Source organism: Zingiber officinale, chromosome 8B (genome assembly GCF_018446385.1).
Source record: "Zingiber officinale cultivar Zhangliang chromosome 8B, Zo_v1.1, whole genome shotgun sequence".
NCBI classification, from domain to species: Eukaryota; Viridiplantae; Streptophyta; class Magnoliopsida; order Zingiberales; family Zingiberaceae; genus Zingiber; species Zingiber officinale.
In genome coordinates, this window is record NC_056001.1 from 98,399,556 (window position 1) to 98,413,572 (window position 14,017).

A 14,017-nucleotide genomic window follows, 5' to 3' on the forward strand; every position below is an offset into this window, starting at 1 on the left:
AAAATCGTTGTCTTTTAGCAGTTTTTTTGGCCTACGACAACAGTTTTTAAAAACTGTTGTCTATTTATATTTTTTTGAGACTACGACAACGGTTTTTAAAGACTACGACAATAGTTTTTGAAAACTGTTGTCTATGTGTGTTTTTTGTGATTACGACAACGGTTTTTGAAAACCGTTGTCTATTAAGTGATGTTGAATACTGGTGTTTTTTTTCCTTCGCCGTTTTCCCCTTCGCTAATTTTTACCGGCCCATTTTTTCTTTCCCTCTCCCCGAAATTTTTTTTGCCGCCGCATTCCCCTTTACCTTCTTGATCCCTAAGCATTTCCGTCCCTCTTTTCTCACAATCTCTCACTCACCGAAGCCGCGCAGGAGTAGCAGTAGCCGGGAAGAGCAATTGTAGGGCGACAACGAGGGTTTGAATCATGGGAGCGTGTGCGACATATTCGACCGTGGTGGACGGCGTTGGGGAATAAGGCGGCGACCTAGGATCGGCGCTAGACGAGACTCGCCGGAGATCGACCATGTCATCTTTCGCCCTGCTCCACTCCTCCCCGCCTCCTTTTTTTTCCCTGCGCCACGACACCATGAACCTTCCTAGGGGTTTGATTTCTCTACACGACGGCGTTGGACTCTTTCGTGAAATCTGACGGCTGAGTGAGTCGAGTTCCCATGAAGCAGGGCTTTGCATGGGAGGGGAAACGACGCCAACTCGTAGCCGTATGGGGTTCGCCAGTCGCGTCTCCCTTTGAAATCGCAGGCCCTACTTCCACATCTTTATCATCCCGCCTATCTGAAGTCAATCCAATGGTGACGTCCCTGGACTCTGATCCACTTGCCTCTTGTTCTTCTTGGAAATCAATTCTTATTAAGATAATGAGAAACATTATCCTGGATACTTTGTTTTTTGACAGGCAATTCGCTCATTCGAAGCATCCTGGAAATCAAAGTATTCAAGTAGCTATTATCAAAGAGAAATTTTGTTTTATTTTTCTTTCTCAATGTAGATTGAGGAATTGTTTGTTTTAGTTATCCATCCTATATAGTGCTTTATATCTGAATTTGTGTGATTGATTATTATAGTTATTCACTGAAAGAGAACAAGGACATCCTAACTGGCTGGGAAGATGTCATTGCTGGAATAGCCAAAAGTCTTATTAAAGAGCAAAGCCCTAAACAGTATGCACATGTTCTTTCTATGGTGCTTGTTGTCACCAACTATGATATTGTAATGAGAAAAGGGGTTGATTTTGCATTTTGTTGGACAGATTATATATCATCCGTGGGAAGCTCAAGAATCTTATTGAGCATGATGTTTCACCAGATTTTATATTCAGCGTATTGTGTTTGCTTTTCCTAGACTTCTGACGCTTCAGCTGACAGTGAGAATAATTTTTTTCTTCCCTTTTCAAAGAGAACAATATTAATGTTCTTCCATTCCTGTGTCTGCAGACCCTTTTTGAGGAACTGAAGAAACATTTGGATGAACATCTGAAAGCCAAGGCTGAATTCCTCTGTCATAAATACTAATATGTAAGCCTGAAAATTCCATTTAAGTACCTTAATACTTCTTTGTCTCTAACTTTCGCTGCCCTGGTGCATATATGATACTGAGTAGCAACAAGATTATGATAAATGGAATGACTCGAAGAAAAACCTCCGTTACTTCATGAGGATCGAAGGTAGTTTTCTCACTTCTTTATCTCACAACTCTCACCAGCATTATCAAATTCAAATAGATTACTATAGCGTATGATTTTTCTTTACATAATTTACTGCTCATTTTAAGAGTTTGTACAAGTCATTCATCACGAAGAGCGACACCAAACCCAAGCACTGAACAGGTAAAAGCAAATGCACCAGCCTCCCTGCTTCTTGGAACGGTTAACTTCCTCTCTATATGATTTCACAAGCACATTCCTTATTGAGGCACAGTACGAATCGGTAGAACATTTAGAATTGCCGATAATCTCACTCAAGGTTCCTCCTTTGGAAATCAATTCTTAGGATACTTTGTTCAGTGATGGTGGGACAGGTAACATAGTTCTAATTTTGTCCCTTTTTTTTTCCTCTTTCCTAGTGCAAGTCGTCATCTTTGCAAGCATCTTTGCCAGCATGATTGTAACGACCACCCTTCTTACTACTACTACTATTCTCTAAGAGTGACCGTTACTTAACTACTAACTCTACTTAACCGGTATAATTAAAAACCACGAGGAATCTCTACCGAAAAATTTCAACAGAGTCTCCCCTGTACCGATGACTAAATCATCAATACAAACAAACTATACTCAGCCACAGGCGGCTGGAACATATATCTTCACAACCACGCAGTATAATATCACAAATAAAAGAAGGAAACTACCCTAATAATAGCAAACAACAATATCACTCCATCAATAGAACCCAACTACAAATGCAGAATAAACTTAATTACAATCTTGACTCATAATAGCATTTAAAGAAAACTAAAGAACTCTAAACAGAAAAGTCTTAACAATTCCTTAGCAAACTCTTGATCTCCCCATAGTCCAGCCATCACACACCTTCATCACCACCATCTTGTCGCCTTCCTTGCTAAATCTTTTTCTTTCCTTTATCTTTCTTATACTTGTTAATACTTCTAACAGAATACTTCTTTAAAGAGAAACTAAAATGTTTAAGCAAATTCTATCTTTGAAATGCTTAAACCAAAAACCTGCCTAATATGCTAATAAAATTCTGAATATTAAGCTTAATAAAAATCTGTCCTAAAATTTAAGTTCTGCATGCAATACTTATCAAAATCTGCAAGCAATACTTATGAAAATCTGCTTATTAAAAATCTGCATACTATACTTATAAAAATCTGCATGCCATACTAAACTGAAGTGCCTACAAATAACATGGCACAACACTTAAAACCTCATACCAAAACTGAAAACACATATAACAGAACTTAATGGATCTACTCATGTTGATTTGTTTCTAACCGAGCATAGCCTAAAGGAAAATTACTACTGCTATCAAAGTTAACACAAGTTACACTAAAGCATGCTCTCAACATGTTTGCAAATTCTGACTCGTTTCTAGTTAATTGCATATAAACTAAAATCTGTAAAGCTTACATAAAATGAACCACTTAAACACATGCTGTTCATGTCATTCTAATGGTAAAGATGACTGGTCATGCTTATTAAATGGCACAGAAAAATCTAGAACTACATGCTCAAGATGAAGAGTTGTTTAGGTTCATGAAAGCAGCCTAAATTCAGAAATTGCATGCTCTAAAATAAAACTGCTCATACACATTGGATAGCATGGAATTAATTAAGTCTGCATACTAAGCTTGACACTATAAAAACAATCTGCACTTAATAAAAAAACTGTGTAAAACCTATTCAAAGCTATACTTTTACATAGCAATTGGGATCTTTAAGCATGCTACAGCAGAAACAAACTAAGGAACGAGTAATTTGGATTCCTTAAACATGCTTCAACAGAAATAAGTCAAAGAAACAAGAAATCTGGATTCCTTAAACATGCTTCAACAGAAATAAGGCAGAGGGAACAATTCTTGGGAATTACTCTTAATCTTCCAGTCATCAATTCCTAAAGCATGCTACTGCCACATTAAAAAGAAATAAGCGAATCTCATGTAGAACTCTCTAAGCATGCTATAGAATGCTACGGCAGAAATAACAGGAAGAAAACAAATCTCGGAAGTTTCCCTTAATCCCTAAAATTCTGCACACATGATCCAAACAAAAGAAACTATATCCCTAGCACAATAAATTCGGCACAACACAATCCGAAACAAAAAGACATGCTGTGGATGATAAGGAATGAAATCAAATTCCGAAATCAAAAGGAAAAGAAGATCAATGTCGCGGAACTACTCCTACTGCAGGTGAGAAGCAACTCACCTTCGTTTTCTTGGACTTACAACCGAGAAAGAGAGGTTCTAGGGTTTCGGTAGCTCGACTTTCGGCTCCTCCTCGTGCCCACAACCTCTCCTTGACGAGAGGATCTCAACGGTGTGAAGAGCTCTTGGAGAAAAGTGCTCGCCGGCCGCCGGAGACGAAGCCCTAGCCGCGGCTTCGTTTCTGCCCGAGAGGAATCGCCGACGCCGCGTGAGAAGAGGTGAGAAAGAAATTAGGTTTCGGGAAACCTAAATCCTCTCCTTATAACTAGAGTTATTTTTGGTTCCAACTATAGCTTATATATTCGCCGCTGCCTATTTAATTAGCAATGATCGCTAGTCCAGTTGGTCCGTTGGGCTTTGCTCGAAGCCAGAGGTCTGTGCTTCGATTCTCAGCCGCGCCCCTTTTTCTCCAATTTATTTCAAACGTTCCAGCTACTGCATATATATATTTCGCTCCATATAAGGTTAACAAAAATCGTGTAGCTCAGCTGGTTGGGCTGGTTTAGGCTGAGGTTCGGCTCGGGTCGAGGTTGTGGGTTCAAAACCTGGTTTCAACATATTTCTTCTCTTTTTTTTTTTAAAACTTCTTTCTCTTGGTAAAAATACCAAACGAACTCCAAAAATTATATAAAAATACTCTAAAAATTTCTAAAAATCTCTAGAATATTTTAAAGGTATTCTAATTTATTTCTCCAATTTATTTTAAACGTTCCAGCTACTGCATATATATATTTCGCTCCATATAAGGTTAACAAAAATCGTGTAGCTCAGCTGGTTGGGCTGGTTTAGGCTGAGGTTCGGCTCGGGTCGAGGTTGTGGGTTCAAAACTTGGCTTCAACATATTTCTTCTTCTTTTTTTTTTTTTAAACTTCTTTCTCTTGGTAAAAATACCAAACGAACTCCAAAAATTACATAAAAATACTTTAAAAATTTCTAAAAATCTCTAGAATATTTTAAAGGTATTTCCAAATATTTTTATGGACTTTTAGAACTTGAAATAGGGAAAATTTGGTCGTTACAATGATTTAGTTTACAAATCAGTGGTTCATGATCTATCCGCTTAGGGATACGAAGATTCAGAACTGTTGTTTTATTTATCTCGACCTCTATTACGTGAAATGTCTGTCTATAAATTGCTTCTGCTGGTATGGAATTAATATTTGTTTATGTTGATTAAGCATTCAATGCTGGGTGATTCCTGAATGTGTAATGACGGATTGCACAAAATTTTCTTTCTTTTTTTTTCCCATTCAATTTCTGTTTGTTTTAGAGCAACATAACACCTCACTTGAAGTGCTTCTAGTTCGTTTCCCCCCCTTCTTTTCGGTGAAGAAAATGAGTCCTTTCATTTGTACTTCTGCACCTATATCCATATTATTCTATGTGAAGTAGGAAAGACAACATTTGTGTAGAGACATTTGACTAGTGAATTCGAGAAGAAGTATGAGCGTGAGTATCATGTTAATTTGAAATTTTTATTTGTTTTGATGGGTAATATATGTATCATATTATCTTGGGGGACTTTTCAGCTACTATTGGCGTTGAGGTTCGTCCCTTGTATTTCTTCACAAACTGTGGGAAGATTAGATTTAATTGTTGGGATATAGGCAGTCAGAAGAAATTTGGTGGTATGAGGGATGAATACTAGTAAGCTCTGGCTCATGTTCTTTATCATCATCGAGATTTCTGGCGGATGAAACAAGCTAGTTCCATTTTAGCACATGCTGCTGGTCATTTTGATATCATTAGCTTCCTTATTAATATGTACAATTTATTTAAGATTGAAGATCTTCAGATGGTTACGTGAAATATCTGTTGTTTTATTGCCCAGAGAAATGGTCCGGACAAAAGCTATCAGCTAGAGTCACTCACTTCAATAGCTGGGTGTCTGCTTCTGTCACAACTCCGCAGGTTGGTTTAATCAGTCCTGCACCTACATTTGTTTCATCTTGGGAAAAACCTTCAACAAGAACAAATGATAAGTCATATGTAGTTCAAGCTCTTCCTTCTTTTCGTCCATCATCAAATCCTAGTAATAAGAGTTTGTCTATTGCCAATCAATTTCCTATCACTTGTGAAAAGAGTGGGAGTTCTAGGAATACATTTGTAGTTCTCTTTTTTCATCCATAATTTTAACTTACTTTTGGACATCGAGTTAGTTCTTTTGATGGAATTATACATCTATGATGCTTAATTTGGGATTGTAGCATACATTTTGACCAAAGAAGTCTAGATCAATGATAGATTATTCTTCAATCTACTGCTCTTTTTAGCATCTTTATCCTGCTATAATGTTATTCTTTAAGATTATGTTGCATTTATTTCTAAAAGTTGCATGGCATCTCTCTACTCTGCCTTCAAAACTAACGATTTATGTTGTTTCAGGTAATTATTGCAGCCATTCCTACTATAGTTGGTGAAAATCTTAACGTGTTCATGACTTTAAAATAGTATATTCCAGTTTTTCTTAAGGTGAGGACACAAATTTAATGAGGAATATACTTTATAAGATATTAACATCTAAATTGGTATCCTATGCATTAGCTTGATGATGTAATAGATCTTGAGATTCCAAGAGGAAGAAATAGATTTGTTTCTTTAAATGGTGAAACTTAAATTAAACATTAGAAAGTCAACTGATATAACATGCCACTCCACTCCACTTCTCTTTTTATGATTTAGCTCATGATCAATGTAAACTTAAAGTATTAATCCAAAGCCTATGGTAACTTTCTGGATTCATTTTTATTTAAGGCATTCTTTCCTTTAATGGTCCCTTTTAGAATTTAATGTATGACTTACTCCTTAGCATCATATGGAGTGTGTGGGTGTAACGACCACCCTTCTTACTACTACTACACTCTAAGGATGACCGTTACTTAACTGCTAACTCTACTTAACCGGTATGATTAAAAATCACATAGAAACTCTACCGAAAAATTTCGGCAGAGTCTCCCCTAGTAACTTTCTCGTGCTTCTGGTTCTACCAGATGACTTTTTCTAATGACACTTCTCTGTTTCCTAGTATCTTGTCTGCTCTGTCCACTATCTGTGTCTGCTCTCATAGCTAAGATCCTCTTGGATCTACACTGTCTGAGGCTGAATCACTTGGCTAAGGTCGTGAATACACTTCTTTAGCATGGAGACATGAAATGCATTGTGTATTGCTGACATATCTTGAGGTAAGTCTAGCTTGTAAGCTACCTTCCCAATTCTCTCTATGATCGGGGTAGGGTCCTACTTCGAGGACTTAACGCCTTTTCTCTGGGTTCCCCAATGTACTCGAACTCAGGCTTCGCTCAGTCGAATATGACTTTCTTACGACTCTATGGAGGCACCGATCCGATCGAAATTCATTCCAAATACGACATCGTAGTCACCATGTTCAGCACTATCGATCACAAAAGAGTTCTCTGTCTGCTATCACGACTGGCACTGTCCAGTGCGTGGATGCCATAACTTCTCCCGAAGGTAATGTTGTTAGAAACTGACTACTCAGTACCTCTTGTGGCGAATGCCCTGGCTATATAAGAATGGGTTGCCCAGTATCGAATAGAGACAATTATCTGAAAAATACTAATCGACCTGACAACTGTCGAGGCATTAGCACGTCCTCTCTCGTGAGTGAGTAGATCCTCGCGTTCGCCATCACTGGAGGGGCTTCTAATCTGCCCTGGCCGATAGGTGGACCTTCTAGGCGGCCTGCATCTGATATAACTGACTGCATACTGAATCTGCTGTGGCGAGGGAGACCGGTCTTGTTCGGCATTGGCCACGTGCCCTTCTTGTCCACATTCAAAGCATCCTCGCGTGCCCTCCAGCGTGGAATTTCCCACAAGTAGCACACTGATAACCGTCTGCTAGATGGTCCTCCTTTGGATCACCCCGATTAAGGCCATTGGAGTTCTCTTCCAGCCAGATGGCCTCGAGATTTCGAGTATCCAACTTCCTCGCCTGAACTGAGGAGACTGTCACGCTGATGTCGCTCGTAGTGCTCGGTGATCGAGCACCACTCACTAGTTCTTCGTGGTTTGGGCCCATGATGCCACCGCCACGCTCATCGCTATTTCCTCAACATTTTGAGCATCACCAACTCGCCCTTTCTGCGTCGACTAACCGGACATGACGAGCCTCCTGTGAATTTCTTCACCGCCTCAACCGATAGGTTGCCGACGAAACTCCGAACTCGTCGGAGTGGCGGTTCATGACCACGCGAAAGAACCTCAAGAATTCTTTCTCAAGTCACCCATGTCATCGGTTCACCGGGCGCCTCGACTCTCCCACCACATACGCGCCTCTCGTGCGGAGGCACACTTCACCTTCTCTGTTCTGGCCATCCGAAGCTCCAGCTCTCCAGTGTTTTGAACCAGGCTTGAGCATCCCATGGTTCACCGGTGCCCGAAGTTCTCGCTTGATTACCGCCATGGATCGTGCTCTCGCCTTCCACCGGAGCTACCGTGCATGGGTCGGATCGGTGGAACTCTATAAACGCTGGGTCGCTAGGTTAGGTTCTCGGTGATCGGGAGTATTCTCACCGATTAGCCTTTAAGGTGGCTATCTCCGTCATTAGTCACGTCAGAATCGAGCCACCTAACGCTGTAAGGTCCGGGAGGCACCGAATCGCCGCCTCTGGGGCTCAGAATGGTGCTCGCTTAGTCAAGCGCCCTCGTGCCATTTCTAAAGACATGAGGATGACATAACTAATCTAATCACGTTTAACTAACTACTATAAACATGTTAGAGGCTATCACACATACGCATGCTATAATTATTCCTAAACATGAAAGCAAGAAACATAAATAGAATAGAAGACGACAAAGATGGTGCTGATGTGTGATGCTGGAGAATGGGAACTGCTCTGATACCAACTGTAACGACCACCCTTCTTACTACTACTACACTCTAAGGATGACCGTTACTTAACTGCTAACTCTACTTAACCGGTATGATTAAAAATCACATGGAAACCCTACCGAAAAAATTCGGCAAAGTCTCCCCTGTACCGGTGACTATATCCGTAAATACATACAGACTATACTCAGCCACAGGCGGCTGGAACATATATTTTCACAACCACGCAGTTTATATATATGAAAAAGAATCAAAATACTGAAATAAATAACTCTATCAATGAAAATAGCATATACAAGTTCTAAATTCTTTTAACAATTCGACGGAAGCAATTTTAATAAATTTTTCTAAGCTAAGTCTCAAGGATCTCCATAGTCCACACATCACACACCGTCACAGCATCTCCTTGTCGCCTTCTTCCTCATACTTTAGCTTTTCCTTTATCTGCAGTAGGAGGAAAATAGTATCTATAAGCTAAAAGCTTAGTGAGCGCTATCCTACTCACAAAAACTCGATATGCATGTATGAAAACATGCTAAAACTGAAAGCTAACATGTAAAACTACTCATGCTCATAAATAGCAAAGAAATCAACTAACTGAAAAGCTAACATGTATAGCTAATCATGCTCATAAATCAATAAAGGAATCATACTAACTGAAATACTAAACATGTATAGCTAATCATGCTCATAAATAGTAAGGAAGCTAACTGAAAAGCTAACATGTAAAGCTAATCATAGAACTATCATGTGTATCAATAAGAAACTGAATTGATACCTAAGCTAAACTAATTAATGCTAAACTGAGTCTAACTTGTATTCACATAACTAATTTGTGAAGTTTTGAAAACTATTTACATAATAGATTAAAATAATAATCATGCTACTGATGGGCCCGGCAACTGTACTTGCTGTGCGCGCATCCCTAACTAAACCCGGGATTGCAAGTTCCGAGTCTAGTAGGGTTTACTAGGTTATCTAAACCTAGGGACGACTGTGGGAGCCCAACCCAATGGATATCTAATCCAGTACAGTGCCATTGCTGAAAATAAAATACTGATTTCATAGCTAATTTTCTTATCTTGCTTTTACTAGGTTATCTGAACCTAGAACTAAGTTATCTGAACCTAGAGGCGACTGTGGGAGCCCACCCATTGGACCGTAGTCCCATATAAGCTGAAGCAAGACTAAATAAGTTATATTAAATGCTTCTATTGCATTAACTGAGCTATTAAAATGCTTACTGTAGCATTATATTGAGCTAAGCATTTTATCAAGCACTTGGTGTGCACTAGAACACACCCTACGTACTGGAAATTTGTATACAAAGCTTAACATAAATCTGCATGCAAAGCTTAACAAAAAAATGCCTACTGCTACACAAAGAAAACTAGATGTTTGATACAAAAGTCTGGATTTGCTTAACACTTGGCTGTTCTTTTTCATTGCCGCAAGGAGAAAGAAAGAACAAAATCTAAAACTGCAATTAAACTAAAGGCGAAACTGAAATGCTAAATCAAGGAATCTGGAACACATGTAGAATAGCACTAAAAGCTAAACTAAAACTGAAGGCTTAATGCTAGGGCTGGAAAATCTAACAACATGCTAGAGTAAAGAGAGATTACAATCTGCTGAACTGGAAATAAGAAACTTGAAAACTGAAGCTAAAAACTAATCTCCAACTAAAAGTTAGGGTTCGGATGGAAGTAAACCTAAGCACAACTGAAAATTTAAAAGGAACAATTTGCCAACTGATGCTAGGATTCGGATCAAGAAGAAGGATCAAAGTTCATTCACTTGCATAGCACTAACGGAAAGGAACAGAACCGAATCAAGAAGGAACAAAATCCAAAAATCTCCACAACCTAAAATCCGAAAACCATGAAGATAAATCGAAGTTCGGAACAACCCCTACTGCAGGTGAGAAGCAACTCACCGTGATTTGCTTGAACTTACAACCGACGGGAAGAACTCTAGGGTTCGGAGAGATGAAAATCTCGGTCCCTTTCTTGTGCTCACAGCTTCTCCTCGGCGAGAAGATCTTGTAATCAGCAAGGTTCGTCGGAAGGAAGCCTTCGTCGGCCGTCGGAGGGATGCCCTAAACTCCTTCGCGTTTTCGTCCGAGCCGGAGTCGGCGTCGCCGCGTGAGAAGAGGGATTGGGAATTATGAGAGAAATTTCTAGGTTTTTGAAAAAAAAGAAACTCAATTCCTTTCTTATACTAGGGTTCCCTATTATCTAACTACGGCTTAAGAATATTTCGCACCATATATATTTAACATAACTTGCTTAGCTCAGCTGGTTGGGCCGGTTTTGCTTGGGTCAGTCCGACCCGAGGTCGTGGGTTCGAATCTCACCTTCAACGTTATTTTTTTAAAACTTCTTTCTTTTTGTAACCCTACTAAACGACCTCCAAAAATTACATAAAAATACTCTAAAAATTCCTAAAAATCTCTAGAATTTTTCTAAAGCATTTCTAGATTTTTATAAGGACTTTTAGAACTCGAAATAGGGAAAATTGGATTGTTACAGTGGGAACGTTTGCATTAGATTGTACCTTTTAGAATTAATGCTGCTTAATCACTGGGAAAAATAATGTTTGCATGGTTTATAATAGAAGCTTTGTATGCAGTGACATAGAATGAAAATTTTGCTTAATAAGAAATTTAAGAGCCACCATATTGTTTCAAGAGGTTACCATTTATGTTACATAGATAACGCTTTTTGCACTTCTGTTAGATGACTATATCAAATGGTTTTTATGCTTATGTAATATTGATGCAGTGCAATTAGAATCACGCGTATAGTTTAGTTTCTAATTTGTAATATATATCTTTATTCGAATAGGTGTCCTCAAGAGTATTGGGAAGAATGCTGACAAGATAAAAAAATGGAGAGACTTTAACAAATTAAGGAGCACTAGGAGCTGCAATCCCTCCTCTTCACCGACATCTAAGTAGAAAATCTCGTGTTATATTGTTCTACCTTTGTTTTAATAGTGTTATCATTTTGTTGGTTGCTTATGAAATTTTGTTGGTTGCTTATGAAATTTCTTCAGAATGTTATAGATATTATTTTTGAATGTTAGAAAATTGTATATTAAATTTTATTTTGAAATTTAGTATTTTGAATGATTTATAATATTAGAAAATTGTGTATTAATTTTTTTTTATTTTTTATCTAAAAAAGACAACGGTTTTTCACCGTTGTCGTAGATAGTTTAAAACTGTTGTTGAAGACCATGTTATTAAAGGTAGACGCTCAAAGACAACGGTGAAAAACTGTTGTCTTTGAAGGAAAAGACAATAATTTTTCACCGTTGTAAAAATGTTGTCTTTGCCTTCAAAGACAACGGTTAAAAACTGTTGTCTTTGGACACCCCTTTTAACAACATGGCATTTAACAACAGTTCTAAAGGGGCTACGACAACGGTGAAAAACCGTTGTTGTTAGGCTTTTCTCTTGTAGTGTTTAGGGTATTTTTGTTATAAACTCTATAAGTCCTATTGGTTGTGGAGTACCCTAAAAAGATTTTTGTTGTTGATTTTAATACAAATTTATCTAAATAGTCTTTAGTGTTTAGTATGTGGACTTTACACCCAAATATCTTTAAATAATTAAGTTAGGAATTTTATTATAATATATTTTATAGGGGGTTTTATTGTAAAATTTATTAATTAATATTCTGTTTTGAATATAACATGTTGTGTTTATAGCTTCTATCCAAAATTGGTTATTTAGGTTATATTCATTTAGTATGGTTCTAGCAGCTTCTTGTAATATTCTATTTTTTTTATTCTACTAGATCATTTTGTTGATGAGTTCTAGGACAGAAAAATTCATGATTATATCCATTAGTTTGACAAAATTTAGTAAACTTATGATTTTCAAATCCCCCCCCCCCCCTCCCCATGATCACTTCTATGTCTTTTAATTTTTGTATCTTTTTGATTTTCTATTAATTTACAAAAAATATTAAATATTTCAAAGGTTTCATCTTTAGTTTTTAGAAATTTTACCCAAGTAAATCTTGAGTAATCATCAATTATTACTAAGTAGTATTGATTTCTACTTAGTGACTTGGCTCTATGTGAATCAAATAAGTCTAAGCGTAGGAGCTCAAGTATTGAGTTGGTTTGATTTAGGTTTGTTAGTTTATGTGTTGACTTAGTTTTTTTTACCTTGTTGACAAGCATTATAAATTATATTTTCTAAGTTTTTTATTTAGGTAAACCTCTAACTAAATCATTTTGCCTCATTTATTAAATGAGTCTGATTTGAGTGTGACCTAGTCTTCTGTGCCATAATTTGGTTTCCCCTCATTGTGTCAAAAGATACTTTAGTGAGGAAATTGGTAGGTCAATTGTATATATATTATTTTTTTCTAATTCCCTTAAGTGTGATTTTAGGGTTTTCAACATTTTTAATTAAACATTCAAGGTTGGAAAATGTTACTAAGTATCCAAAGTCACACAGTTGACTTATGCTAAGTAAGTTAAAATTGAACTTATCAACTAATAGAACTTTTCAAATAATAAAATCGAAACTCAGTTTGATATTACCTGTTCCAATTATCTTAAGTTTTCCGTCATTGCCAAATGCAACTGACCATAAATTCCTAAGTTTTAGCTTAGTAAACTTCAATCGGTCTCTAGTTATATGTTTGGAGCATCCACTATTCAACATCCATTGGTCCAAATCATTATGTTCCTACACATAAAGAATTTGATTTGGATCCACTTTTGACGGATTATAAAATATATTGATTGAATTTAACCCCTTAATTTTCCATCTCACCCTGTTTAAGTTATCAATAATGTTATACCTATGGGTGATCGTGAGATAGTTAATTGAATTTAATTTTAGTTTGATTTAATTTAGGTTTAATTTAGGTTTGATTTGATTTAGGTTTAATTTGATTTAGGTTTAACTTAGGTTTGATTTGATTTAGGTTTAATTTGATTTAGGTTTAACTTATGTTTGAGTTGATTTAGGTTTAATTTGGGTTTGATTTGATTTAGGTTTAAATTATGTTTGATTTGATTTAGGTTTAATTTTATTTATGCTTAACTTAGGTTTGAGTTGATTTAGGTTTAATTTAGGCTTGATTTGATTTAGATTTAATTTAGGTTTGATTTGATTTATGTTTAATTTGATTTAGGTTTAACTTAGGTTTGATTTGATTTAGGTTTAATTTTAGTTTGATTTAATTTAGGTTTAATTTAGATTTGATTTGATTTAGGTTTGCTAATTTAACCTAACTCCA

General features: G+C 37.0%; 2 long non-coding RNA genes across 2 annotated transcripts; one reads left to right on the plus strand and one right to left on the minus strand.

The window, feature by feature from the left end:
• Positions 1-953: 953 nt before the first annotated feature.
• Positions 954-1,514, plus strand: LOC122017666. The gene is made up of 3 exons (XR_006121414.1): positions 954-1,177; positions 1,267-1,336; positions 1,451-1,514. It is a non-coding gene; the product is annotated as an uncharacterized LOC122017666 (long non-coding RNA).
• A 7,498-nt stretch (positions 1,515-9,012) lies between these two features.
• LOC122016229 lies at positions 9,013-10,926 on the minus strand. Its single transcript, XR_006121092.1, has 2 exons — positions 10,690-10,926; positions 9,013-9,197 (listed from the first exon to the last, which is right to left on the minus strand). It is a non-coding gene; the product is annotated as an uncharacterized LOC122016229 (long non-coding RNA).
• Between the last annotated feature and the right edge of the window lie 3,091 nt (positions 10,927-14,017).